Here is a 26,486-nt window from a genome sequence, read left to right as displayed (position 1 = left end):
GCACCGTGAGAGAGATTGGCCTCCTTTACATAAGAGGAGATTTAAACTCAGAGGCGTTAAGTCACTGTCTAAAGTCACAAAGCTTATTAAAGAACCCAAATCGAGTTTCCAACTGCTGTTACTTAACCTTGAGTGTTCCTTTCCATCGGTCCTCTTATAAAGTGGACTCTAACCTGCAAATGTGAGGCGTCCCTAAGGGCCAGCGCGAACACGGGCCAGAAGCCCAGGTCCTCCTGGGCAGCTTCGAGCTGTTGGCTAAGACAGCAAGCACAATTCCTTTCTCTAAACAATGCAAGCTGGGATATATTCTCTCTCTCTCTCTCTCTCTCTCTCTCTCTCTCTCCCTCTCCCCCCACACACGACATATACACACACATACACACAACCAGGGAATCTGACCTATGTGATTCTCAAGGGGTTCCTTGGCGCACTGAGAGATAAGATGAGAAATCATTTGAAAGTCTTCCCAAGGAAAGCATTCCGAATACCTGGCATCGGTAACACAGGGAAGGGATGAAGAGTCAACGGCTTCCTTCCACACAGGCCCCTGGTGTTCAGTAGCAACTACAGATGCCTGCTGGCACTCATCAGAAAGGGCGTTAAGTAGGCTTCTGAGGAAGGTGCCCTCAGATGCTCACCGGGACGTGGCCCGATGCAACTCTAAGAAAGTAGGCTCTGGAAGGTGCCCGTGAGAGGCCCCTAGAGCAAGGCAGTGTGTTGGCTGCAGACGGAAGAGATCTCCCGGTGAGGTGGCTGTGGCCTTCTGTGGGAAGCATCCAGAGTGGCCCAGCGTGGCTGCTGCAAGTTCCTTGCCGCTTGCCTGAGCAAGTCAACTTTTCCTTCTCTCTCTGAGCACAGTGTTCAAGGAAAGTTCTAAGGCAGAGGAAAATCCCTTACACTTCTTTAAGTGGGGTTTCTTCTGTGTGGGGGGTCCCTTAGAACATAAGGCTACTTGGCGACAGTCCAGTGAGCATTAGCATGATAAACTGACGACACTTCCCATTTTCAGTCTCCTCTTCGTTTGTGCACACACACTCACACCTCTTTCCAAGGAATTTCAGCAGCCACGCTTTCAGGCTTGGGGGTTTAAGTCAAGATAAACTACTTGCCTTCTTTCTGAAGAGCAGGATTCAGGAACTATGTCGGCCCCACACCAGAACTGTCTCAGACATAACATGCTGGCTTCATTCGGGGACACTGAATTGATACTTGTAACCATTTCAAACTTCTCTCGAAGATATTTTGGAGCTTGGAAAATAGAACAAAAGGAATTTGAATTCTTTTTTTCTCTTTCCAGCTTCTCACGAATGCCTGCCAAACCTAGTATATGGTTAGACATGTATTCAGTCATCCACATTGCCATTATTCATGGTTCAAGCAAAGAACATAATAAAATATAGTTATAAGTGCTAAAAGATGTTTCTGTGACCACACTGTGGCTCAATACCATCCTAATGGTACTGCTCCAGTGGCCGAGTCACGAAGCCTCTTTAGTCTTCACTCTGATGGACACCCAAGGCTAGAGTGGTGGTAACAGAGGGGCACCTAGTGAATGAGTTACTAGAACTTTCTTTGCCCAAGTACCTGGGTGGGACTCATGGCCCAAGAGGAAAAGAAATTGGCTTGGTTTCAATGACCTTTCACTGAAGACTAGACTCCTTGAGGGCCACGAATTTGCCTCTTCAAGGACCTTTTATCACCACCCCACAACATCATACTCTGGGGCCTTAAGAACATCACTTAGGCAATATTTGTGAACTGATAATGAGGTATTGTTAATATTATTTTTAATAATAGAGTTAAAAGCTATTGATCGACTTAATAGTAGTGTACAAATGAAAGGTAAGATTTTATGTGCGTACAAATACATGTTAATAAAGACATCTCCAGATATGAGATATTTCTATCAAATGGGAGACAAGTTAAGGGTGCATTGCTTTAGTAAAACGTTTCCCAAACTGTGTGGGCTCCTCGGGATATGGTAGGTCACACATATACGTTTCTGTGGTCAAAAAGGTTTGAGAAAACTGCATGAGGGTTTTTTATATGCAAATAGATTTTTTGGTTTTTTTGTTTTTGTTTTTGTTTCTTTTTACTACAGAACCTATCAGAGCCTTTGATATCCTAAAGGATGTTGTGATTCTCTAAAAGAGGATTAAGCATGAAGTATTTCTCAAATTCATTTGACCATAGAGCTCTCTTAACACATTTGGGTGTTGGATTCCATGAGACATATTTCAGGAGATGCTGTTTTAGAAAGCAATTTTCTGTAAGACTGATCCTTTATAGTTCAGGCAGGCCATGCCTCTAGCAATAAAGAATTTCTGGGGCTTCTTAGTGGGATGAAGAGGGGAAGGAGTTGGGGAGAGAGGATGATCAGATATCTGAATAAGCAAGCAAGGTCTTGAACTCCTCGAGGCCAGAAACTCCATGAAGACCCCTTGAGGTCGCTCTCACCAGCACGCAGCACACGTGTTTGACACCTGATTATTAAGGTGAACGGATGAATGAACGCTTTCTCCGAGCTTGGGTTAAGCCAAGCCCCAGCTGTTCCTGATTATCCTTTGACTCAGGGTCAGAGAAGAATTTAAAATTCGTGTGGAAGATTTGGGATCCCTTATACTAGGTAGATGATGAAATCAGGTGAAGAAATATGGAAACTGGCTCACCTTGGGTGTCCCAGAACTGTTAGGCCCACCCCAGTAAAATCCTCGAGAGCAGTGTTGGTCAGGGTGGGAGGTGCCTGGTGCCTCCCCACTTTGACTTGATGAAAGCGTGTCTGGTTACATTTTGAGGCGGGCTCTGAGGGCAGCACAGGGGTATTCTCTCCACAACTACGTGGGTATGTCCAGGCACTGGTTCTTAGATGCAGACCCCGACATGGCAGTATGTCAGTTGTAAGCTCAAGTTGTAAGCCTTGAGTACTTTGTTATTAATGACAGGCATTTGGGAACGATTTACTTTTAAATATAAATTAGGGTGGATTTCGGGCTGCAGCTAACCTCCCATTTCCATATGCTTTCTTGACTGAGAAAGAAAACAGCTTGCTTACTGGGAACTGTGTGTGCAGGCACAATCGGTTCTGTGTATCTTATTGGAACACAAACAATGAGGATGCTGTGCCAGAAGTTATCTTCCAAGCAGATGCCTAACTAGCAAACTGGGTAAAAAGCCTGTCCAAGAACCCCTAAGTGCAGGTCAATGAGTAGCTTGGTTAACTTAGATTTCCTTTCTTTTTTTGGGGTTCCTAATGTTTTCTCAGGAGTATGGATCATGATGCTTTCTCACCATCGGTCAGCCATCATGACCTCTACAGTCTGGAAGTCCTAAAGACCTCTTGGCCTTTCCCTCACACAATTAGCCCTAACCCCACTCCTAGTCATTCATTGCCAAGAAAGCCCTATTCCCCTTAGGGTTTGCAATGGCCACCTTTGCCTTCAGGCCTGGGTTGGCACCTAGCTTCTCTGCATTCCATCCTGTCCCTGTGTCTAATCAGCAGGGACTGGCAGGCCTCCTTCCGTGGAAGAGTTTGTCACTGTGGGTATGTGGGTAAAGGGTTAACATAACCCCTTCCCCTTCTCTGTGGAAATCTGTCCTTGTGTTCATTTTCAGCTCTGTTGCCCTGGAAACCTGGTGGAGGTGGAATGTCAGCTGTGTTACCAGGCGATATTGCTTATAGTAAAAATGACCCAATTGTTAAATTGCTTCTGGTGCAGCAGGATCGTAAATGAGTCTAAATACCTGGCAGGAAGCCACAGCTTTGGGCTTCCCTGAGTGCGGGGCTCTTGGTTCTGGCATGTCCCTTATGGGGCGCCTGGAAACTCTAGTTGCTTACAAGAAATATTAGCTCCTATGGGGCCGGGGACTTCCAAGCCAAGATGGGCCCTGTACTCTCCGATGTGTGTCGGTTTGCACCTGAGCTGCCACTTAGGGGGTCCCTGGACAGCATGGGGGCTCTTATAAGGACCCCCACAGGGGCGGGATGCTTGAAGCTGCCCTGCTGGCCCGGGGTGGTTCCGAGCTAGTTTCCTTCTGAGTAGACTGACATCAGTGGCGGCCGGCGGTAGCGTTGGGAGTCAAAATGTTTTGTTGAACCGATCGCGCCCCGGAGAGACATGAGAGTCACGATGGCGTGGGCATGTTCTCCAGACTTCGCGGAGCTGCCATGACATGCTGTCTTACCGGCCGACTTTGGCACGCGTGCTGGTCTGGCTTTTCAAAGCTCGGTTCCCAGAGAGCCATTTCTGTCATTGGAAGATAGGCAAAGCCCACTTTCATTAAAAACAATCCTGTTGGTTTATCTTCCATGAACAAAAGCGACCAGTTGGAGGGGCCAAAAAGGATTTCCACTCTCAGTTTTTCTAAAAGTTTTATGTCTCCTGTTTATGGGGTTGTTCCTTCTGCTTCTAAATCTCTCACATTCCTCGCACTCCCAGAAGCCTCCTGACCTACGTGTTTCAGGTGGCTGGAGCACATTGTCAGCATTGCATTTTATTCAGCGTGACCAGCTCTGCTGCTACCTGTGGGGTCGCTGGGAGCAGTTCATACCGAGGCTCCTCCTCCAGCAGGATGGGCTTGGCAGGACGAGTTCAGTGGCTATTTATTGAGTGCTTGTTATGAGCCCACAGCAGCTCCAAGTGCTTATTTATTATCTTCATTTTACAGAGGAGAAACTGAGGCACAGAGCAGAGTAGATGATTTCCCTGGGGCCACAGAGCTCGCAAGTGACAGAGCCAGTGTTCAGACCCCGAGAGTTGAGTTTTCTACCTGTAGGGTAAGCTGCCCCTCTGAGTCTCATAACGGAGACAGAATTTTGCCCAGCCTCAGGGAGCTGAGGGCTGCGGCTGTTGGAGAGTGTCCCTGATGGGCTTGGTGGGTCCAGAGAACAGCTACCTACCAACCGACCAACAAGGGGAGGGCGTTGTAGTTCTCTAGAAGCCTTGTAGAAGAAAATGGAGACACTGCACCCCATTGGGATCACTCATCCACCAAGCACTTGCTAAGCACCAGCTCGTAAGCAATGAGGTGGCTGTGAAGGATACAGCAGTGAACCAAAGGGCCCCAGCTCCCTGCCTGTGAGGAGTTTCCATCATGGTGTACATCCTGATCAGATTCTCCTGTCCACAAATACGAGGAAGAGCAGAATCGAGGATAGGAAAATAAATAGAAAAGCAAGGAAAGAGGTGGAAGAAGAAATGTTCCAGTACTTTGTTAGTCCCCTGATAAGGAATTTTCTGTTTCCCAGCATGACTCTGCCCCACCCCCACCCCCTGGGCCAAAGTCACACCACTGATAATACTGCCCCATAGAACTTTCTGTGATGATGGAAATGTTCTATGTCTGTGCTGTTCAATAGGGTAGCCCCTAGCTGTATGTGGCTATTGAGCACTTGAAATGTTGCTAGTGTGACTAAGGAACTGAATTTAAGTTGTATTTAATTTTAATTAAAATTTAATTAGAAGTGGCCACATGTGACGAATGGCTCCTGAAGTGGACTACACAGCCCTAGAACCTTCCTACCGTAAACATGACATCAAGCACCCTCTTCCCCAGCCCTGTCTAGGTTATTCTAAGTTCCTAAATTTCGCCAGGAAAAGTTTGAATAGGTGGCCAGAGCTACAGCTTTCAAATGTGCCCTGTTGGATTAAAACTTAAATCCATGAACATGGGCCACAAAATCCCAAATTTAGTCTCTCTCTTCAGAGTTGAATTTCTTCCCACTGCTACTTACTTTGAACACATTTCCAGGTAGCTGAGTAAAACAGGAGCTGCTTAAATATCATTTTTTAAAACAAGGCAAGCAGAAGGTAAGAGAAAGGGCAGGAGGGGAGTAAAAGAAAGAGAACAGTAAGATATCTTTTACTCTCTGGCCTGGCTTCGCAGAGAGAGGGAAACATAAATGAAAGCCCTCTTTGTATGACTGTACTGTGACTGCAGAGACAATGAAAAGATATATATATATATATATATATATATATGTTTGTGTGTGTGTTGAATCCCTTGTCACTACAAAGCAATCTCACAATTAGCTACTGTTCACCTTCTTGGCTCCAGTCTTTATAAAAATAATAATGATAGTAATTTTTTTAAACCTGCTGTCCAAACTCAGGGCAATTTCTTGGATCCTGAAGGATTCAACAAAGAGTACCCAGAGCCTCGGGCCCTAGCTGACCTAATAGGCTTGAAACTTGAGCAGTTTTTACTGGATCAGATATGGAGCACCCTTGACTGCAATCCTGCCTGCTGGGCTGTGGGCAAGGTTGATGGGTTGGGACATACTGGCCCAGCCGTGGATCCATTTGACTGGTCAGTGTCCATGCTGTACAGTTGTTAAATATTTTGAATATCACCCCTGAATATTGTGGCTGTGACAAGCCTGCGGGAAATGAAATTATTTCAGTGAGAAAGCACTTAGCCATCCCTGTATTGATTTATTTATCACCAAATTGAGTCAGACAGTGAGGGAGACAGATACACAAACAAATACCTTATGGCAAAAGCTGAGCCAATGCTAAGATGGGAGTGTTTTTTAAAAAGCTGGGGGAGACCCGAGGAGGAAGTCATTCTTTGACATGGGGGGTATCAGGGACATTGGAAGAAGAAAATGATATTTGATCTGGGTCTTGAAAGATGAGTAGAAATTCATCAAGGCACAGGGCATTCTAGGCAGAGGGTACAGTAAGGCCACAAGGTGTGACACGCCACCGAGAGGAATGACAAGTGCCACGTGTTTGGAGCATGGCGTTTGGGTGGTGGTGGTCGAAATGAGTCCGAGAGGAGATGAAGTGGGGGATCTCTGTTAGTGTCACATTCCCCAGTGCTTTGAATGCCGTGCGAGCAGTAGACTTAGTTCTGTAAGCACCAAGGAGCCGATAAAGTTTATTTTAGCATGTAACTGATACTGTTCAATTTGGAGGAAGACGACATCGATAGCCACGTGACAGAGTGAGCAGAGGGGAGAAATGGACCAGTGTCAGGGAGAGCAGTGTAGAGGCAGGAGTTAACATGAGACCTAGGGGGACTATTGGCCTGTGGCGGTAGCTGGGGCCCTGGGAAGAGAGGAGTGGATGGAGGTGAGAGCCCTTATGAAGTAGGTCCACAGTAGTTAGTGACCAGAGGTGGAAGACAGGGAGGAGATGAGAGTGGTTCTGAGGATTCTAGCTCAGCGGACCTTCTTAACGAAGAGGCAGTCCTTGGGTGGAAATGGGATGTTCCACTCTGGACAGGAGACTTCTGCTCGTCCCAGAAGTTAGTTGGAAATCAATCAGCATATTATGCCAGCCCTACAGTCGGGCATATGAAGGCTTCTGTCTTTCAGTTCTTTCTGAGTTGTTAACGATCTGTTACATTCCGTTGACTTGCCATATTTCTTATACAATCAGATAATCCAGGGCCCATGGCGGTGACTACAGAATTTCTACCTAAGAAACTGCCTGGCTGTGTTGCCTAGGAAGCACATTGCTTTTCAATGAATTGCACAAGCCAGGTCTATAAAAGTGGGGCAAGGAGAAAGAACAAACATAAAATAAAACAAATTGTTACGGGAATATCACTAAAGCACAGTTCTTTACTTGCAACACGAGTGATGTCATCGGCTGCCCAGGACTCATCAGCACAAAATGGAACAAAACGAGCATGATTAATGAAAATGTATAGCTAGACACTTTGTTCTCTTTTAAAAGGATACTTAAATGAGCAGATAGAGGCAGCATTCTTGTTTGTTCATTTCAGGTGGGTTTTGGTGGGAGTCCGATGGACATCTTGGAGGGGTAAACAGCCCTCCAAGCCGTCCTTTGGTGCCACCATGACAGTGATAAAGGCTTCATTCCAATATCAGGCTGAATGATTTCTCCTCTAATGTCCAGATTTACCATTTTGTGGCTGGACTACTTCTTGAAGATTCTGTTTCAGCGACAGGGATTTAGCTACAGTAGCTCTGCTTGTTTCTACTGGGTTGGATTTTACATCTTTTGAACTCTTCCTTTCATGAATCATTCACAGGATATAGCCAAAGTAATGTAACTTTGTCCCCCTTTATTAAGGCTTTTATTCTCCCTTGCCTGGGCAGAGATAACGCTCGCCTCTGGAAAGGCTGTGAGAAGTCATTGTATGCAGTGAATTTAGATACCTTTGTGGGTCTGTGATCTGCAAACTCCACTCCGTGTAATCACATAGATCTGTAACCACTACTCATGTATGAACTCCGGTGAAGTCTGCTAAAGATTACAGCAGATATGCCCGTTTAGAAACTTTTACTGGCTACTGTTTTGTTTCAGGATGGCTGGCGGAACCACAAATTGAGCTTAAGATGTATCTTGAAACCCTTTAGCCGTGCCCCACATTTGATCAGAATCAGTCAACTCCTTTGAAAGTTATCGTGAAACAAATAGGAGAGATAAAAGCAAAACGCTGAGTGGCTGAGGTGAAACAGACCCCTTGTTTTGGTTGGTTATTTGATCTCAAACCATATCCTGTCATTAGGCACATTGTCAGATTTAAGAACTAATTCCAGACTTCCATTTATATGGGGGAAGCCAGTGAACACAATAGAGGGGAGAGGGGAATCCGCAGAATTCGCTGCATTCCTCCCCCTCCCCCCCATTTCCCTTTTCCTTCTTCTAGAGGCACCTCTCCCGCACTTAAGGCCCAAGGCCGTGCCTGCAGCGAGGCACCAGGAACCTTGCTCAGTGGGCAGACTGGGTTCCCTCAGAGCCCTTGGCTTTTGGTCCTTCCATTGCTAAAACCTAACATTTGATTCCCCGGTTAAAAAAAAAACAAAAAACGTTGAGGGGAAGAACTATCAAAGAGAAAGAAAACAGGGCGCCTGGCTGGCTCAGTTGGTAGAGTTGTGCAACTCTTGATCTCGGGGTCGTGAGTTCAAGGCTCGCGTTGGGTGTAGAGATTACTTTAAAAAAGAAAAAAAGAAAATCTTAAACATTTTTAAACGTTTCTTTTTTCGCGTACTAGAAGCCTGACTGTCTTTTTCATAATAAGGTTGGCTAGCAATGTTAGTTCCACTTATATTCCCATTCATGGGGCTTTTAGGGAAGACTGTGAGGCAAAATTCTCAAACTTCCAGTATTTTCAGCAAACAAACAAGAGCCAAATTATCCGCACCCAGACAGGAGGTGAGTCTCTATCAGGTGGTTAAGTTCAAACCTATTGTTTTACCAGCAGAGAGTGCTTCTCTTTGTTTCTATCTGAATGTGTCAAGAGTGTGTCTCCTTGGACATGAAATCCAGACTGTACAGCCATCCAGCCAGGCCCTTGACGGATTTGTGTGTTCTCAAGGAGCACAGACACAGCCCAGTTAACCATCAGGGAAACAAATGATGTAAATCTCGGTTGCTTTTTGGATCCTCTGCATTTGACATAAACTAGAATTTAACTTTCAAGAAAGCATAAATGCATGTTTGGTCAAGGAGATTCAACAACCGTTTCTTCTAGGATTGCCCCCCTCACCCCACCACCAGCATTTTATTAGGAAAAGTTCCAAATAGACAACACAGTTTTTCCAAAGTACCCAGCATCACGTAAGTGGAACAAATACCAGGCATTCGAATCAGATGGATTCAGACACCACATTTAGTTTGTGTATTTCCCCCATGAACTTACAAGTGCTTTTTAGTGAAAATGTGGTTGTTCATGTTGTTGAAGCAGACATCACTTCCTGGCACTTTGAGCACCACATGCTTGAGACATGTCCTCTCCGGCCCCCTCCCCCAGTTTTTTCCAATCATCCTTCCATGCTCCCACTTTCCAGACCCCGAATTTCAGAGCCACCTTTGGTGCTCCTGTCCTTCTCTTTCCCATCCAGCAGAGTCCTGACGGGGGTTCCTTGGAGACAGCTCTCCCAGCCTTCTCTGCTCCTTCTGGTGCCACTGTCCTAGTGACCCCAAGTGTGTTTTTGGTTTTTTTTTTTCCTGTGCCAGACCCCATGTAAAGCACTTTCTGCACATTATCACAGTTAATCCTCACAGCAATCCAACGAGGAAGGTCATTCCTATCCCCGTTTTGCAGGTGGGAAAATACATCTATAGTACTTTATGTCCAGATTGCTGTGCTGTTCCCCACTGCACCCTGCAAATGCCTTGGATCTTACCCAATTCTGGGCCATTGTTTCCCATGCTTTATGGGTCTTCCTCTTCTCTCTGCCCATCCAAATTCTGCTCATTTCTCCAGGCCAGCCCTGGTGTCCACAGCTGGAAGTGATCTCTCCTTAAATTATAGCTCTGACCGCCTCTGCCGCTCCCTCGGTTAGCCTCAAGCCAGCCTTGCAAGTCATTTTCTTCCCCACGTGTCTGTCTGATCTGGCAAACGGGAGAGCATCCCCCCGGCTGCCCGTGCATGACAGCTCTGCCGTGTAGATGGGTCCACGGGTTCTGGTTCAGAAGTAACCGCCGTGGGCATCACGCTTCAGCGCATCCCGTGGTCAGGACACTGTGATGTCACTGAAGAAACAGTACCGGCGCTAGGGGGGAGGTGAGGGCGGCCTTTCCCCGTCTGCCTGTCCTGCAGCGTGCCAGTGCTCCCAAGTTCCAGGTTCAAGATCTGAAGGACCACTGTTACCAACCCCCTGCCCCCAGCTTCCGTTTATTTGGGGGCCTGGCTTCATTGCCTCTAGACCTTCTACTTGTTCTGATTGTCACGGTCTTTTGACCAAGAGGTCTCTCCTTCTGATTTGGCCTGTGATGAGAGCAGCATTTTCAGCCCTCTTCTCAAGCCCGAGAAGCTGAGTGTGTGCAGGCCCGTCTAACGGCGGCGATGGGGTGGGAGCCCGGCTTGGTGTCGGACTTCAGCCTGCTTCCACGTTTCGAGCACACTTCCGCTTCTGTTTTCATAATTTCCCATGAGAGAACGACCCTTCCCCTCCACAGTACATTCGCTTCGTTTGGTTCCTCTCAAGACGGACTTTCAAAGACATATTTTAAATTGACTGTGGCAGCGGGATAAATAGTAAAGAGCACACACAGCGAAACCCTAGGGATTTGCACTTTGGCTAACGGTCAACTAGATCATTCTGACCAATGGGTCCATTGAAGACAACTGAAAATAAGAAAACCTAAGGAAGTGTCAGATCCAGCAGCTCCTATGAAATGGAATTAATTAGCAGGCTTGTGGTTAATCTGCTGGTAAACCTATTTCATTCAATAATCACTTTCTTCTAGGGGTGGGAACAGGAACATAGTGTTCGGTTTGTTCTTGCGAGATTCAGAGACGCCTGGTATCACTTAGTATCGATTAGGGTGAGGGGGTGGTATGAAAATGCTGAGCGTTCTCCAGAAGAAGGTCTGCATTGTTGAGAAGTGATACGGGGAGAGAGAGAGGATGAGTGATAGCTAGAAGCAGTGGCCCTCGCTTCTCAGAGGCTCGGAGCTGTTGACAGAACAAATAATCACATCGCAGAGACTTTGAAGCTACCCACATGGTCAGCAGAAAAGGGGCCACAAGGCTCAGCCATACATGCTGGAATTAGTTCAGAGAGCAAAAGCAAGGACTTGCCTTTGCTTGAAGCCAAAACCAATCTGAAACCACAGAACCTCGGCCGGAGGGCGAGGCAAAAAGCTTGCTTTTGAAACCTGAGCTCCTGTCGCTGTGGGGGTGGGCGGTTGGGGGGATCGGTGTCTGTTCCACTTGTACAAGCAAACCCTCTGATAATTTTGACCCTGCAAAAATTACATAATCCTTTCATCACAGCGGGTTACATTTTCCAAGGGTACAGCTCCAACTTTCAGCCAATTATAGGTGTATTGGTAGGACTCTAGTACCCATGCTTAGTATGTGTTTGTTTCATTTCCGAAGTTTCATGTATTAAGTGTCAGCAATCTGCGCTCATGCTACCTCATGTTGGGAAATTAACTCAGGAAATCCCAAAATGAAAAATTTCCCCCCTTGGCAATTTCCCATCTCCATCGTGTGATAACGGTTTTTTTGTGACAGCCAAGTACAGCACTAGGCACAGAGCCGGTCTGGGGGTCTGGAGCTGTGTAATCAGTGTCTTGTGTTAATCCAGGCTTGCCTCCAAAGAGTTGCAGTGCTGGTTTTTACACACCACCACGTGTCCGAGCTGTTCTCCCTCCCGTGTTCCCTAATCTTGCCTGATGACAACACCATTGGCTCCATGTTCTCTTCCCTTACTGCTCTGACAGCCTAATATTCCTCCTCTGGGCCTGATGCACATGCCCCCTCTTTGCCATTTCCCCACCCCCAGGGCAGGCTCTTGCCGTTTCTTGCCTGGAATATTGCCATAGTCTCCATTAGCTTGTCACACCTGTCTTCTAAAACTACGCTGGATTCAGTGGATTCATTTGGCATTCCCAGTTCTTCATCATCTGGTCTGTTTGGAGAGGACCAGCCTCATCTTTCCAGCCTCATCTGTCCAGACTTCTCCCCTTTTACCGCCTCTCCATTCCCAGAGCACACCACACACCCTTACCCACATCCTTCCCTTGGCCCAGGCTGCTTCCACCATCTATAGCCCCTCCTTCCAGTTTCCCACTGGTAAATCTTCCTCGTCTGTCCTGTTCATCTTGCACGCTTACCGCAGGGAAAGCCCACTCTGATCTCTGGACATAGATAGAACTCATCAGTCTGCACCCTGTGCTTCTGGAGCCCTTGGTTGGGAGCTCAATTTCAGTGTGTATTTCAGCCTGAAACAATTAACCAACTAGAAAACAATCTAGTTAGTTAATTACATGCTTGGCAACAACTAGAGGACAAGGCCCTTGAGCCCAGGAATGGTCTCCGGGCCCTGCTATAGTGCCTAGCAAGTGGCCTGGCCCTAAGACAGCTCAAGAAATGAACTGAGTGAGTAAAGAACACCCCTGTGTTGGAGGAAGGGGAAGTCAGCATCCACTGCCGTAAGGACAGTTGGCGGATTCATTTGCCCAAAGTCCTTCAAGGACAAGTCGAGTCAGAGATACTGTGGCTTCTGTCACAGCCCTCAGTGTCTGGGTGAGGCCACCTCTTCAGAGATCTTGGTACTAGATATTGAGTTGTCGTTTGTTATTTTCTACGTGGGGGTCTGTATGTATGTGCATCTGCGGCAGGAACGTGGGGGGCAGGTAGATGATACCTGTGTGCGTGAGACTTTTCACTCTGGAGTAGCTCTATCCCCATAGAAAAACAATTTGAGCCACATGTATATGTTAAATTTTCTAGTACTCATATTTAAAAAGCAACAAGAAGCGATATTAATTTTAAGAATATATTTTAGTTAGCCCACTAGATCTGAGCTATTACTGTGTCAGAATGCAACCAATAAAAAATTATTAATCATTTTCATATTCCTGTTTTTGGTGCTAAGCCTTCAAAATGTGGTGTTTATTATATATTTACAGCACATCTTAATTCAAATGCTAAATTTTCATCAGAAATACTTGATCTATTTAGATTTTATATAATTTGTAGTTGAAAAAGTAGATTCACATATCTACGTTCTCCCAAAAGTGTTTAAAATTTTTCTGATAACTGAATTTAACAACAGTTTTTCAAATTAAATTCAAACGAATTAAAATTAGGTAAAATTTTAAAGTTCTGTTCCTCGCTCACACTAGTCTCTCTTCAAATGCTCAGTAGCCGCGTGCGGCTAGAGGCTACCGTTTCAGAATTCATAGCCCAAGGAAAACAAAGATTTTTCAATATCATGTAGTTCATTCCTCTGCTCCTACTTAATTTTTAAAAAGGAGAAAAGTGTGATTGGGACAGTTGTTAGACAAGTCCAGTTAGCCAGCCTTGCTAGCAAGTTCTTTGTGACATTGGGGCCTCCCTCCTGGACTTCTGGGGCTGCCACGAAAGGTAATAGGCTTCTGTTGCGGAAGCATGTGAAAATCCAGGGATGAAATGGCCCATGTAATTGCCAGGCTTTTTGGGTTGTAGACTGGGGTCCGTCTACACAGCAGCTGTCCCCCACACAGCCACACTGATCTGTGTTTTTTTCTGTAGTCGAGGTCTACACTGGCATCCAACGGCACCTGTATGAATCACATGTTTTGTTGTCTGCAGCACTGGGGTGACATGCTTTTAGATGCTCACGGCTTTTATCAGATTCGAACATATTTGAAGTTTCAGTGCTTAACAGCTTTTGAGTGATCAAATATGTGGAAAACGTCTTTCTCAGCCAAAGAGCATATTTTCCAAATCCAAAATAGTTGAATATATTTTTCCCCTTCCTGCAAGTTTCCCATTGGATGGCACCCCAGAGACCAATTTAGAGCTTGAGAAGTTTAGAGCAAAAATGTTCTGGAACAAATGAAAATGAGGTGTGTCACTTAACCTAGTGTCTAGCCACCCGTGTCTCCTGCAAAGCCGTGGAAGTGTTCAGCGTTACTTGGTTCTAATAGGAAGCTGAGCTTAGGGATTGATGGGCCCAGCATTCTGTGAGGGCGAGGCAGAGCCTGGCCCTGACGTGAGGCCGGCTGGCTCTGACATGATATTTGAGGCCGAAGGGGAAACCGAAATGACTCTAGACCCCAAGGTTTTGAAACAGGTGCAGCCCCCCTCCGCTCCCCCGGAGAAGCATGCTGTCCGAGGTTGGATGCGTGGTTCCGCGGCAGCTCACAGAGCTCTGGGATGGAAACGGCACATTTCTCCCCAAATGAGCTTATTCTCTGCGGCTGTTGGGTGCGAGGCGTCCTTCAGCTATGGCGGGAATTACGGCTTCCATCTGTTCGCTAATGTGAAAAATGTGTGCCGACCTCTGTGCTACCAAGCCGCGTGAACCATAGACGTCGGGATCCGCTGACACATTTGAGTCATGGCCCTCCGAATGGCTTTTGTCAATTATTTCATTACATATCCAAATAAGCGTCCTGAGGGTGGTCTGCATTTGTGATCTGGGACAGTGTGGTGCTGACACATTTCTTGCCCTTGGAACTCTCTGTGTTTTCGGCTTTGTTTAGGAGTCGATGATATATAAGTACTCAGTATATTTAATCATTATTACTTTTGAAGTTAGCACAGCACTGCCAAATCCACATCATTAATTCTTGGCTTCTTCCCAACGTGTCCAGTCTTTCACCTTGCTCCTTGATTTTGTTCTGACAAATCAAATAATGCTTTGTGCTTAAGAGAGCAACTTTTATCAGAAAATTGCAAGGCGCTCTGCAAACTTTTATTTCTCTAAGCACAAATAAATATCTTCAGAGACCCATACATATTTAAGCGTGTTTATTCATGTTGGGTTCCCCCCACCCCCGCAATGGGCAAGGAAAAGTATGGCTTTTTGTGTTCGCTTTGGAATATAGACATGTGATGTGCAGACTTAAATTTGGCTTGACATATTTAATAAATATCCCTAGAGTAAGTGATTAGACAGAGAATCAGGTATGCTCTTGAGAATATGGCTGAGTATTAGTTCCTTCTACTAATTTTACATACTTGAGCCCTTGCAGAGCTACATCCTGTGCATTAGATGGAGAAATTAGTTTCATTAATTAATAACTGTTTCCTATCGTCCCTGGAAAAGAGAGTGCTTTGACTAGATTTTAAGCAGGATTAACTCACCAACTGAGAAATAGAGTCAGTTACTTAAGACTTAGCTCACAGTTTGTTTGTGGTTGGCTGGCTGGTTGTTTGGTTTACACAATACCACCAATCCGTTTCCACTGCCTTGACCACATACATTCTGTACTTTAGCTCACTGTTAAGTGTGCTCGTGGCAGAGACAGTGCTAGGTGTTTGCCCAACCTCACTTTCTTTTCTTCCCATACACACAGATAGACTACATTTCCCAGCATTCCTTGTAGTTAGATGGAACCCTATGACTGAATTACCACCAGTAGTATGTGAGCAGAAGTAATGGAATGCTCTTTCAGCCCTGGCCTTAAAATCTTCCCTTCTAGTCCTCCGCACTCTTTCTCTTCCTTTGCCTGTTCGGTCGGTACAGACTGTCCGGTGGAGGACCCTAGACTCCCGGGCGATGGCGAGAGCACGAGACAGAAGGAGTCTGGTTCCCTGAACGACTGCATGGAGCAGAGCATTTCAGCTGAACCGTCTTGGGTGTGACATAAGCGAGAAATTGAACTTGGTGGTACAAAGCCAGTGAGATCTGGGGGTTGTTTGTTACATGAGTTAGCCTACCCTAACTAATATTCTTATAGATGTAGTGGAGAATCAATCTTCTCCTTATACACATTTTACAAATCTCAAGGAGGAATGGAACGTGCAGAGCACATTGCTGGTGTTGAATAGTAGGTTGTGAAAAAGCATAACCAATGAGCCATGTGGCTCTTTGATCACCGTGTCTAATTAAGCCACATGGTTACTATGATTTTCTGGTTCGAGTCAGTCTTTTATCTGGGGCCCATGCAACTCTGGACAGTTTCATGTAGTAAAAAGTGATCATTTCAAGTAAGCAGCTTCTCCAGGGGACCGAGGGGAGGGTGCAGAAATCCTTATGAATTACCAAGGGCTTCAGGCTTTAGTTTTATGATTTTTTTTCTGTGAAGACTTTCCTAACCCCCAGCCATGTCTGGGTTACTCACCTCTCCTGCCTCCTACTCTGTAGTCTTGTCACCACCCAGGCGCCTTCATCATTTACTGGCTGGTAACATCTAGCTCTTGATCTTGACTCTCTTCCCCTCTGGACCACACGTCTTAGAAGGCAGAAGCCATTTTAACTTGGCTCCCTGTCGCATCCACCCGGTGCCTGGCCTACAAGGATCACTGACCGAGTGAGAAAGGGAATGAATGACAGGGTGATTTTGGTCATCAGGCACGAGCCATAGCCTTAGGGTCTTTCATGAGCTGGTCCTCAGGCCACTTAAGGCCACTCTTCCACTGGGAAACTTAAGGAGGTAAACTGACTTTAGCTCTGTTAACTGTCAAAGCATAAATCAGTATTAGAAGCAAGAGCAGGATCCATTTCCAGGTTTCATTTTATTAGTTGCTGTGAGTTTTTAAGAGCTGCAACTTAATTGACGGCCCAAGCCCCTTAGTGAAAACAGTTGAAAACAAAAATACAAGGAGCAGTTAGAGCCAAATCACCTTGTTTATGGCCCAGGACAGATCTCGATGGTTTACTCTTTCCTGCATTCCTTTGCCGAACATTTATCGAGCTTCTTCTAGGGAGGAGCCTGGTTCTAGGTGCTGGGACACAATGGTGCACAAAATAGGAAATGGCCCAGCTCCCAAGGAGGTCCCAGTCAAGTGGGGGACAGACAACGATAAACAAGGAAGTGTCAGATGGAGATAACATTCTGTGAAAAAAATTCAAATAGCTCAATGTGATAAAAAATGCCCAGGCCGAAAAGATTTTGTCAGTGGTCATGAAGGCCTCTGGGGAAGGTTTTCCCATAATGTGTGAGCTGAAGCCTGAATAACAAAGAATGAGCTAGCCATACAGGAATCTGGAAAGAGAATATACCGGGCAGAGGGACCTATTTTATCAGGCCCCGAAGTGAGAGAGTAACCTGTCAAGGAAGCAGAGAATGTCTGGAGGAGTGGGAGCATAGAGTGGGTTGGGTTGGAGGGCGGGGAGTAGTGCCAAGTGCACAAGGCTGAGGGTCCTTTATGGAAAGCCTTGTTTGCTCTCTTTCCAGAGTCTGGATTTTAGCCTGCCAGCAGTGGGGAGCCATGAAACAGGTTGAAAGCACAGGAGAGAAATGTGTTTTAGGAAGAAGCTTGGCTGCTCTGTGGAGAAATCACCCCAACCCAAGCCCCTAAACGAAGCCTGTGGTGGGGGAGGGCAGGTGTCCCAGGAAGCCGTGGGGTTTGGAGGTCCTCGGGAGCTAGAACTTCTGGCACTTGGAATCAGACTGGGCGTGGGGACTGAGGCAGAGGGTTGTAATCCAGGGTCTTCCCGAGTGTTTGGCTTGGGCGTGGGCCGTAGAGGTGGGGGTGCCCTCCTCTGAGACAGGAAACCCTGGGAAGGAGGGGGTGTGCACTGGGGGCCGGGGAGTTCTGGACACGGTGACTCCGAGGTACCCATGGCGTTGCCAACAGGGAATGTGCAGGAGGCAGGTGAAAAGAGGAGGGCATTCTGAGTAAGGAGTCAGGCCCGACACGGGGGAAGGACACAAGGGCAGGCAGGTGGAGGTCAGACTCTGAAGCCTTGGCCCTTGATTTTATTTGACCTCTTTCTTGGCTTCCTTGCCCATCTTCTTTTCAAGATGCTGAAGGATCGGGGCGCCTGGGTGGCTCAGTCGTTAAGCGTCTGCCTTCGGCTCAGGGCGTGATCCCAGCGTTCTGGGATTGAGCCCCACATCAGGCTCCTCCACTGGGAGCCTGCTTCTTCCTCTCCCACTGCCCCTGCTTGTGTCCCCTCTCTCGCTGGCTGTCTCTATCTCTGTCAAGCGGATAAATAAAATCTTTAAAAAAAAAAAAAAAAAGATGCTGAAGGATCATTTCTGCCCCTCCAAGCTGGTCTGCCCCAATCATGGCTTCTCCTGGTCTCCATTTTGCTTCTGCCCATTGGCTTTTATCCTCAGAGATCTTCCCCTTCCTGCCACTCGGTCTTGCGCCTTCCTTCCTTCTCCGCAGCTCTAAGGAGCCAGGACTGCCGAGAGGGTGCTGCTGGCGGCTGATCGCAGGCCTGGGCTTCTGGCCGAGTGCCGCCGTCCTCAGCCCCTCAGCCATGTGGCCCGGGCCTCCTGTCCCTCGGGCGTAGAACCGGGGCGTTGGGCTGAGGAGTGCTTCGAGCTGTCGCGTTCTCTAAGTTGTCTGGGCCTCAGGGTGAGGTGAGCGGCCCCTTCCGGAAGGAGCAGTGGGAGCCAGTCTAATGCTCTCAGTGCCAGGAGAGAGCAGCTTTTGTTCTTCGGTGCGGCCCCTGTGGAGGCTGGGTGGGCGGCCTTTTCGCTTCCGTGAAACATGCACGCAAAGCTCCCTCTTTGTTTCCACTTCAAACCTTTTCTTTTTCTAAATAATAATATTTTTTTATTATATTGTTAGTCACCATACAGTACATCCCTGGTTTTTGATGTAAAGTTCCATGATTCATTAGTTGTGTATAACACCCAGTGCACCATGCAATATGTGCCCTCCTTACTACCCATCACCGGTCTATCCCATTCCCCCACCCCCCTCCCCTCTGAAGCCCTCAGTTTGTTTCTCAGAGTCCATAGTCTCTCATGTTTCATTCCCCCTTCTGATTACCCCCCCTTTCTTTATCCCTTCCTTCCCCTACTGATCATCCTAGTTCTTATGTTCCATAGATGAGAGAAACCATATGATAATTGTCTTTCTCTGCTTGACTTATTTCACTTAGCATTATCTCCTCCAGTGCCGTCCATGTTGCAGCAAATGTTGAGAACTCGTTCTTTCTGATAGCTGAGTAATATTCCATTGTATATAGGGACCACCACTTCTTAATCCAGTCATCTGTTGAAGGGCATCTTGGCTCCTTCCACGATTTAGCTATTGTGGACAATGCTGCTACGAACATTGGGGTGCATATGGCCCTTCTCTTCACTACGTCTGTATCTTTGGGGTAAATACCCAGTAGTGCAATGGCTGGGTCATAGGGTAGCTCAATTTTTAACTTTTTAAGGGACCTCCACACTGTTTTCCAGAGTGGCTGTACCAACTTGCATTCCCACCAACAATGTAGGAGGGGTCCCCTTTCTCCACATCCTCTCCAGCAATTGTTGTTTCTTGCCTTGTCTATTTTTGCCATTCTAACTGGCGTAAGGTGGTATCTTAGTGTGGTTTTGATTTGAATTTCCCTGATGGCGAATGATTTTGAACATTTTTTCATGTGTCTGTTAGCCATTTGTATGTCTTCATTGGAAAAGTGTCTGTTCATATCTTCTGCCCATTTTATGATTTATTTGTTTCTTGTGTATTGAGTTTGAGAAGTTCTTTGTAGATCTTGGATAGCAGTCTTTTATCTGTAGTGTCATTTGCAAATATATCCTCCCATTGCGTGGGCTGCCTCTTAGTTTTTCTGACTGTTTCCTTGGCTGTGCAGAAGCTTTTTATCTTGATGAAGTCCCACAAGTTCATTTTATCTCTTGTTTCTCTTGACCGTCTGACGGAGCACTCCGAATTGCTAGGACCGCAGTGTAGATGCGAGGAGGGACTCCTCCACCGGCCTTCCCTCAGCCCTCCTCTCGTTGCCCGGGTTTCCGTAGGGAGGGCAGGGCGGGTGGCAGGGCCGGGGAGACGTGGGCAGAGGGCCTGCCCTGGCCTGGGGGCCGCGGGCCGGCGGCTCTGGAGCGCAGTTACCCGTCCCCCGCCGCGGGCTCCCGAGCACCAGCATGTGGCCTGAGCCGTGCTAGTTGAGCAGGCGTCTGGGAGCGCCTCCCAGAGCACATCTGTCAGGAAGACAGCCTGCCCGCGGCTGTGGTGGCCCCGACGCAGCGTTTCCTCCTCCGGCGAAGCCAGGAGTCGGACCGGCCTGTCCTCTCACGTGAGGGTGGGACAGGCCGGGGCGACACGGGCCGAGGTGGTCCGGCCCGGCTGTCGGGGTCCAGCGGGTGGCCGGGTGAGCTGGCATGGGTTGTGACTCCGCTCAGCCGCTGGGATGGGTTGGTGGGGACTGGAGTGCCGCGGGCCATGCATTTCGGGCTCTGGGCCCAGGCGGGGTCTGCGGGCTCCGGAGGCTGGAACCCTGGGGCTAGAGGCAAGGTGCGGGGAGAGCTGCTCGTGAGCTCCGAGGCCAGCGCAGGGAAAGCCTTCCCAGGGGGCCTCTTTCATGGCCCCCGCCAAGTGTTGTGGGCTCTCCGGGCAGCAAGACGGGGTGGCCGCTGCTCACCGGTGTCCCCTTTTCCTCTTCTTCCTGGGCACCGACCAGACTACATTTCCTACCGTTCCTTGTGGTTCGCAGAGCCAGGCCTGACGATGAAGCCAGGCTCTCTGCCTACCTTTCATGTGTCTGTGTCTGGGCAGGGGGGAGATAGCATGAAATAAAATATTTTGAGCAAAAATAACTCTATTTCCTGAGACAAAAATGTTGGAAGAGTGACTTAATAGGAGGCTGCGGGGTTCTCCTGTCTTCTTCTGCCTTCTAGATGGTATGGTGTCACGTGTCACCCAGGAGAGAGGAAAAGTCAAAAGGGCAAGTATCATTGTGATGGTACTTTTGATGTTGCAGATTCCCTGAAAGGATCTTAGGGACCCCCTGACCAAAAATTAGAGAACCACTGTTCTAGAACACCCCAATCAGCTTTACCATGGAAGCCTCCAATGAACAGGCAAGCCCAAATTGGCCCACTCAGGGGCGGGGAGGGGGTGGTGGGGAGGGTTGCTAACTTACTCCAAATCACTGTGACTTAGTTCAGTTCTCAGCTGATTAAAAACCCATATTTTCTTCTCAATACTTTATAATCCTTACTTGTAAAAACATCAGTTTGAAATGTTTTGATTTTGTTCTTTTGAAACCAGCGATGTCCATTAGAAATATAATGCGTGCCATTTATGTAATTTGAAATATTTAGTAGCTATATTTAGATTTCACAAAATTCCACAAAATTTGAAAAAGTAGATTCGCATATTCAGGTTCTTCCAATAACTGAAAGAAGTATCAGCATTCAAATGAATTAAAACTAAAATCCTTATTCACATTAGCCACATTTCAAGGGCTCAGTAGCCTCGTACAGCTAGTGGCTGCCACATTAGAGCAGATCTAAACTCTATCCTCTGCTTTCCTTATCCATCCCTTCCCTTAGTTCTTCAGTGCTTAGAAGCCCGATGAGGACAAGGTCATCATTCTCCTGAGTCGTCTAGAAAACTGGCACCACAGTGGGTTTCTTCTTCTTTTTTGTTTTGTTTTCTTTTTCTTTGTTATGATATGTTAGTCACCATGCAGTACATCGTTAGTTTTTGATGTAGTGCTCCATGATTCATCGTTTGCACATAACACAGTGGGTTTCTTCTTAGGCTTGTTAGGATGTTTGACAGAAGACTGGGAATGGGGGAATCACTGTGTAGCCACAGTTAGCAATGGCAGGTTCCCTTTCAGCTTGCCCTCTGGGACTTTCTCATTTGCTGTTTTCATGTACACAGAATAATCTCACATTGTCACTGATACGGCTGTGAAATATACTGCTGTCCCAGCCATCTCTGGAACGAACTGCTCTCTGATTGGATATGGCAGGATGTTAAACGGGGTGACACCAGGAAAGACCAGAGCAGGCTGTTGTGCTTCCTGGGACCGAGGCCTGGGAAGTTGGCTAAGTTCATAAGTGATGAACTCCACATCAGTGTCTGAAAGATAAAGCAGGTCTTCTTGCCTTTTGTCTTCCTGACTTGAATCATTGGAATGCTTTCCAAAAGGTAAAGGACGCACTGGAATGAAACTCCGGGCCCCAAACACTCAGGGTAAAGACACAGCACTGAGGTTAGCATCTTATAACTCAGAGGCCGCAGAAGTGATTTGACAGGCTTCAAAGGTCAGAGCCAAAGCAAGCCTGTCCGGCATTAAAGACTTTGCTCTGTTTGTGAATTGCATCATCTCCAAACCATTTCAAGTTCAGGAGAATGAATAGCTACCCCGTTTTATACATTGGGGGATCTCTTACTTGGACTCCCAAAACGAAAGACTAGAATTCCAGGTCTAACCATTTGGTCCCGTTACTGCAAGTTTTGTGGCTGGTCAAGTGTCTGATTCTTGTCACTGAGTGGACAAATGAGACATGACTTTTATCTCCTTCCTGTGTTCTCCTGTACCCTAGTTGACTGCTTAAGCTTTTAGCCAGGCTTATCATTCTAGCATATCCATTCTCCTCGTGTTGGACTCATTCAAGAATCCTGCATCTGAGTGCATGATGTCATTTCAAATAAATCTAAAAGGAACTGGGAAGCTGCTGGAATTTCCTTATCTGAGGTAGCCAAGCTAAATAAACGTAATTCACATCCATCAGGAGCTCAGCGAGGGCTAGCACCATTCTGGTGGAAATGATTTCATGCTTGATGACATGTGAAGACTGAGGTTTTCCTGGGCTCCTTATTGAGCTGGATCCCCTCATTTTTCCGTCTCTGGGTCCCCCCGCGCAGAGTGTCTGAGGAGCCAGGACCACAGAATACCGGCTAGGCACAAAATGCCTTTCATTAGTCCACTTAGAAACCTAAGACAGCAATTGTGCCACCCTCTTGAATACATTCAGATTGGGGGGCCCAGCCTTTTCTTTAGCACTCACACTAAAGGAGTCTGTCATCAAAAGATTGGGGAGCTGTTGAACCAGAGTATTGCAACTCTTAGGACCTTGGAGATCAGCTTATGCTCTCTCTGTCCCCGAATGGTCCTGCTCTTAAGACCATTTTCATGTTCTTTCCCCTCTCTGGGTAAAATGCACTTTTGCTTTCACTAGGATCCTCAAGAAATCATAAGTGGAGTGTTAGCTCTTTCTAGAACTATAGAAAAACTGATGGTTCCGCCTCCCTTTCCTTGCCCAGATAATCGTCCACCTGCTGACCGACGCTGGGGGTTCCACCAGTCTGGGTTTATCCGTCCACCTTAGGCCTGATTTGCCGTGAGAATGCAAGCACCCCAGGCAAGGCTGATGCTTAAGCCGGTGTCCGGTGTGTTCACTTTGGTAGGAGGACGTGTCAGATTCAGGCGTGGAGAGTTTTATATCCTTTTTGGACACAAATGGGAACTTCGGGGCCTTACTTATAATGCAACACACTCTGGCCCCTTCTCCTAAAACAGCTGCATTTGAATGAATTTATCTTTGGACTCTCTGTGGTGATCCTCGTACTTGGTAATTTATTTTTTTTTAAATTTTTTATGTGAGTATAGTTGACACACAGCATTCCATTAGTGTGAGGTGTGCGGCACAGTAATTTGACAACTCTGTACGTGATGCTGTGCTCACCACAAGTGCAGCTCACGTCTGGCACCACGAGACGTGATGGCAATACCACTCACTATAGTCCCTGTGCTGTGCCGTTTATTCCTGTGCCTTATTCGTTCCGTGACTGGAAGCCTGGGTCTCGCACTCCCCTTCACCCTCTCCCCTCTGGCAGCCCTCCGTTCTCTGTATTTATAGGCCTGATTCTTTTTTTTTGTTTATTCATTTGTTTTTAGATGAGTGAAATCATATGGTATCTGTCTTTCTCAGTCAGACTTGGTTCACTTAGCAGAATACCCTTCCATGTAGTTGCAAATGACAAGATCTCATCGTTTTTATGGTTGTGTAATAGTCCAGTGCGTGCGCGTGCACGTGTGTGTGTGTGTGAGAGAGAGCGTACACTGAATCTTCTTTATCCATTCATCTGTCAATGGACACTAAAGTTGATTCCGCGTCATGATTATTGTAAATAATGCTGCCATGAACATAGGAGTGCACACAATCTTTTTGAATTAGTGTTTTCGTTTTCTTTGGGTAAACACCCAGTAGTGGAATGACTGGATCGTATGGTAGTTCTGTTTTTAACTTTTTGTGGAAACTTGGTGGTCGTTCATGCCCAAACTGGAGCCCCTGCCAAGCAGAAGGTTCTGGAGCTGAGGGGCAGCTCAGGCCCAGGGCGAGGGTTCCTAGCCTCACCAGAAGGGTATGTTAATACCTTTCCCATCCCAGTTTGTGGAAATAGCTGTAGGGAGCCATGCAAGGTGGAGAGGTTAGAATCTTGTTTTCAGTTTTATTATGAATGGGAACCCCTTTTCCAGGCTTTCGGGAGAGCATTATGTAAGGATATATGTATGTAGCCACCCATGGACTTACACACACACACACACACAGCTGCATCTGCACGTGGATGTTCCCCCTGAAACACTCGGCAAAGCAAATGACAGGTATTTCCTGTGGGTAGCTGGGATTTCGATTCTGGTCTTTACTGTTGGCGTGGGGCTAGAACTCGGGTAACAGGAGATGGTGAGACTGTGCCTTCTGAGGCAGGATAATGTGTTCCCGAACCTCTATCGTTGGGGTAACCCAGCCTAGTGGTGAGGAGCCCAGACTGTACCATTTACCATTTCCAATGCCTTGGGCAAGTTGCGTAACCTCTCTGCACTCAGTTTCCTTATCTATAAAATGGAGGTAATACTAGTATCTACCTCGTAGGATAGTTGTGAGAATGAACTGAAATTGTACACATGACACATTTAAAACAATGCCTGACACAAAGTAGGTACTTAGTAAATATCTGTTGAATGAACAGAATATTAATTTTATCATTATTGTATCATTACCGTGAGGAAGCTCTCATCACTGGTGGCTTCAGATGTAGTGGGAAGAGTGAGGAGAACCCTATTAAGAATCACAACTTCTGTTCTTCTGGGAGGGCCAGATTGCCGTGCAGACTGAGCTGCAGAGATTTCTCAGTGTGTGATGAAAAAGGGAAAACAACAACTAAGTGTCTCAAAACAAAACAAATGCTGAAATCTGGGGTGAGACAGAGAGGGGGACTGACATCTTACAGTTCAGTAAAAGCGCTGCTCAGAGCAGTTTCTGAGGAGACGGTTGAGACAGGCCTGGGTTTTTTCTTTTTCTAGCTCCAGACTTTGGTTGGAAATGTCGAGCTGCTTCTTGATTTGAGTGAACCACAAAAGGAAAGCATATTGTTCTCTTTTTTCAGCACCCTTCACTCCTTACTCCCTTCTATGCTTCCTTTCCTGGGTCTCTCTCTGCTGTCACCTAAAAAAATCAAAATGGTGGCACTTCCTTGATGAGAGCAGAGACTGAGTAGCAGTGGGGCCCTACAGGGGGAGAGAGTGCTACATGCGCTCTACCTGGCTGATCTGATGAAAAGCAACTGAGAGATGGGGAACTGGGGTGTGCTTTATCATCAATGCTCCCCATTTCTTGGCCATGTGGTGAGAACTGCTTCAACAGACACTGGCGTTAAGCCTGGTGGGGGCTGGACCAGCTGTGGGCCAAGGCTGCTCCAGCGAGTGCCCGCTGGGCCTTTACTGTCCCGCACATGTGCTCTTACGTCCAGGAACCCAGCAGATGGGCAGCAAGCAAGGTCAGGTAGCAGGCCACTGACGGGCAGTGGTGGCTCGGAACAAACCACAGTGGCATAGGCTACAAATTTTGCTCTGGGGACGGGGACTCAGACAAACAAGGAGAAAAGGCATTCACCCCTCTTTTTCCTGAAATACCAGAGGAATAAAACAGGTCAGTGGTGAATATGAAATTAGCTGTTGGCCAGCCTCCAAAGCGGTCTGACCTACTTAGGAGCCATTGAGAAGAAGCCAAAGGAAGCTCAGTGGCCTGCATCTCGATTTGTCGAGCAAGCAGGGAGAGGATCCAGATCCTTGAGTCGCTTGTTACGGAGTCTTTGAGCGAGTGTGGCTGGAACTCCCGAGAATGGTTCTGGAACACTGATGCGGGCCAGCTCCTGGCGCAGTTGAGCCTGCCAGTGAGAGCTCGGGCTGATGTGCTGGTGATCTGGCGTGTCCGCTCGGCGGCCCTGGTCACCGAAAGGACCCGATCCAATTCCGAAAACCTTCCTACACAGTTGAACTCTTCTGAGACCTCTCCTGTGAAAGGGAAACTGTGGCTGAGTCAGCAGAGGCCTTGTAGACATGAGGGCTTCGGCAGAGAGCGAAGCCACGGCGACTCTGGGGCCGAGGCCACCGCAGCCTGGCGGGCCAGGTTGGTGGC

The 26,486-nt window shown here is 47.2% G+C and overlaps 1 protein-coding gene across 2 annotated transcripts in view; it reads left to right on the top strand.

Moving 5' to 3' along the window:
* NHS (NHS actin remodeling regulator) overlaps window positions 1-26,486 on the top strand; it is a 338,321-nt gene that overhangs the window by 203,051 nt on the left and 108,784 nt on the right. Inside the window, exon 1 of one of the 2 annotated variants that reach the window (XM_087859860.1) lies at window positions 21,165-26,486. This exon is cut by the window's right edge and continues 23,951 nt beyond it. The exons of the other annotated variant lie outside the window; for it this stretch is intronic. The gene's annotated coding sequence lies outside the window, so the exon portion shown is untranslated. Of the gene's footprint in view, window positions 1-21,164 lie in introns of those variants that run through there. 2 annotated transcript variants of the gene reach the window in all.

Source organism: Ursus americanus, chromosome X (genome assembly GCF_024610735.1).
Source record: "Ursus americanus isolate L20-20 chromosome X, mUrsAme1.1.p, whole genome shotgun sequence".
In the NCBI taxonomy this organism is placed as follows: Eukaryota; Metazoa; Chordata; class Mammalia; order Carnivora; family Ursidae; genus Ursus; species Ursus americanus.
The sequence above is the reverse complement of the archived record's forward strand: the minus strand, read 5'-3'. Positions and strand labels throughout refer to the sequence as shown.